A 2,500-nucleotide genomic window follows, 5' to 3' on the forward strand; every position below is an offset into this window, starting at 1 on the left:
GATCCTCTATAGCGCCCTTTCTCCCGCAGCTCCGTCCTCATTGGAAGGAAGCAAGAGTGAAAGGCTGAAGTGAAATAGAGCGGGGACGAAGGCAGTGAAGAGAGAGAACGTGGGAAGAAGAGAAAAACGCAAGGGAAAAAAAGCAGCGTCGTAAAAGAGGTGACGGAGCTGTCCTCTCTATAAGAAGGGTGCCAGCGAGCTTTGCTCGCGCTTACAGCCACACCCCCTTGAGCACGCCTGATCTCGTCTGATCTCGGAAGCTAAACAGGGATGGGCCTGGTTAGTACTTGGATGGGAGACCGCCTGGGAATACCAGGTGCTGTAAGCTTTTAAGCGCAGGAGGCGCCCTATCCCCGCTCGCTCGCTCATTCCCCTGTTCACACGTGCAGTGCGGCTTGTCCGTCTGTTTATTTGTCAGCTTTGGCGAGACACGGGTGCTTGTGTATTAGCGTGAGCGTTTTTTATTCTGATCATGAACAGTTTTACAAGTCCGCAAAGGATCGAGGAAAGGTTTATCGCCAGCTGAAAAGAGACACAGCGCTTCGGCTGTGGAGACTTGTTCGGCTGGCGTTCGGGGAGTCGCGTTTTTCAGAATTGTATTGAGATCGTTTTCCACAGAGCTCAGATGTCAAAGCACAGCAGCAGCTCTCCACAGCGATCCTCTATAGCGCCCTTTCTCCCGCAGCTCCGTCCTCATTGGAAGGAAGCAAGAGTGAAAGGCTGAAGTGAAATAGAGCGGGGACGAAGGCAGTGAAGAGAGAGATCGTGGGAAGAAGAGAAAAACGCAAGGGAAAAAAAGCAGCGTCGGAAAAGAGGTGACGGAGCTGTCCTCTCTATAAGAAGGGTGCCAGCGAGCCTTGCTCTCGCTTACGGCCACACCCCCTTGAGCACGCCTGATCTCGTCTGATCTCGGAAGCTAAACAGGGATGGGCCTGGTTAGTACTTGGATGGGAGACCGCCTGGGAATACCAGGTGCTGTAAGCTTTTAAGCGCAGGAGGCGCCCTATCCCCGCTCGCTCGCTCATTCCCCTGTTCACACGTGCAGTGCGGCTTGTCCGTCTGTTTATTTGTCAGCTTTGGCGAGACACGGGTGCTTGTGTATTAGCGTGAGCGTTTTTTATTCTGATCATGAACAGTTTTACAAGTCCGCAAAGGATCGAGGAAAGGTTTATCGCCAGCTGAAAAGAGACACAGCGCTTCGGCTGTGGAGACTTGTTCGGCTGGCGTTCGGGGAGTCGCGTTTTTCAGAATTGTATTGAGATCGTTTTCCACAGAGCTCAGATGTCAAAGCACAGCAGCAGCTCTCCACAGCGATCCTCTATAGCGCCCTTTCTCCCGCAGCTCCGTCCTCATTGGAAGGAAGCAAGAGTGAAAGGCTGAAGTGAAATAGAGCGGGGACGAAGGCAGTGAAGAGAGAGAACGTGGGAAGAAGAGAAAAACGCAAAGGAAAAAAAGCAGCGTCGTAAAAGAGGTGACGGAGCTGTCCTCTCTATAAGAAGGGTGCCAGCGAGCCTTGCCCTCGCTTATGGCCACACCCCCTTGAGCACGCCTGATCTCGTCTGATCTCAGAAGCTAAACAGGGATGGGCCTGGTTAGTACTTGGATGGGAGACCGCCTGGGAATACCAGGTGCTGTAAGCTTTTAAGCGCAGGAGGCGCCCTATCCCCGCTCGCTCGCTCATTCCCCTGTTCACACGTGCAGTGCGGCTTGTCCGTCTGTTTATTTGTCAGCTTTGGCGAGACACGGGTGCTTGTGTATTAGCGTGAGCGTTTTTTATTCTGATCATGAACAGTTTTACAAGTCCGCAAAGGATCGAGGAAAGGTTTATCGCCAGCTGAAAAGAGACACAGCGCTTCGGCTGTGGAGACTTGTTCGGCTGGCGTTCGGGGAGTCGCGTTTTTCAGAATTGTATTGAGATCGTTTTCCACAGAGCTCAGATGTCAAAGCACAGCAGCAGCTCTCCACAGCGATCCTCTATAGCGCCCTTTCTCCCGCAGCTCCGTCCTCATTGGAAGGAAGCAAGAAAAAAGCAGCGTCGTAAAAGAGGTGACGGAGCTGTCCTCTCTATAAGAAGGGTGCCAGCGAGCCTTGCTCTCGCTTACGGCCACACCCCCTTGAGCACGCCTGATCTCCTCTGATCTCGGAAGCTAAACAGGGATGGGTCTGGTTAGTACTTGGATGGGAGACCGCCTGGGAATACCAGGTGCTGTAAGCTTTTAAGCGCAGGAGGCGCCCTATCCCCGCTCGCTCGCTCATTCCCCTGTTCACACGTGCAGTGCGGCTTGTCCGTCTGTTTATTTGTCAGCTTTGGCGAGACACGGGTGCTTGTGTATTAGCGTGAGCGTTTTTTATTCTGATCATGAACAGTTTTACAAGTCCGCAAAGGATCGAGGAAAGGTTTATCGCCAGCTGAAAAGAGACACAGCGCTTCGGCTGTGGAGACTTGTTCGGCTGGCGTTCGGGGAGTCGCGTTTTTCAGAATTGTATTGAGATCGTTTTC

At 52.7% G+C, this 2,500-nt stretch overlaps 3 non-coding genes and 1 pseudogene across 3 annotated transcripts; all 4 read left to right on the forward strand.

Annotated features, from left to right (window-relative positions):
* Nucleotides 1-209: 209 nt before the first annotated feature.
* Nucleotides 210-328, forward strand: LOC148825887 (5S ribosomal RNA). Its single transcript, XR_016092821.1, has one exon. It is a non-coding gene; the product is annotated as a 5S ribosomal RNA (ribosomal RNA).
* Nucleotides 329-865: 537 nt separating this feature from the next.
* On the forward strand, nt 866-984 carry LOC148825888 (5S ribosomal RNA). The gene has a single exon (XR_016093369.1). It is a non-coding gene; the product is annotated as a 5S ribosomal RNA (ribosomal RNA).
* A 537-nt stretch (nt 985-1,521) lies between these two features.
* Nucleotides 1,522-1,640, forward strand: LOC148825889 (5S ribosomal RNA). Its single transcript, XR_016093310.1, has one exon. It is a non-coding gene; the product is annotated as a 5S ribosomal RNA (ribosomal RNA).
* A 456-nt stretch (nt 1,641-2,096) lies between these two features.
* On the forward strand, nt 2,097-2,215 carry LOC148825890 (5S ribosomal RNA; annotated as a pseudogene).
* The last annotated feature ends 285 nt before the right edge of the window (nt 2,216-2,500 follow it).

Source organism: Atractosteus spatula, chromosome 10 (assembly GCF_055471065.1).
Source record: "Atractosteus spatula isolate fAtrSpa1 chromosome 10, fAtrSpa1.hap1, whole genome shotgun sequence".
NCBI lineage: Eukaryota > Metazoa > Chordata > Actinopteri > Semionotiformes > Lepisosteidae > Atractosteus > Atractosteus spatula.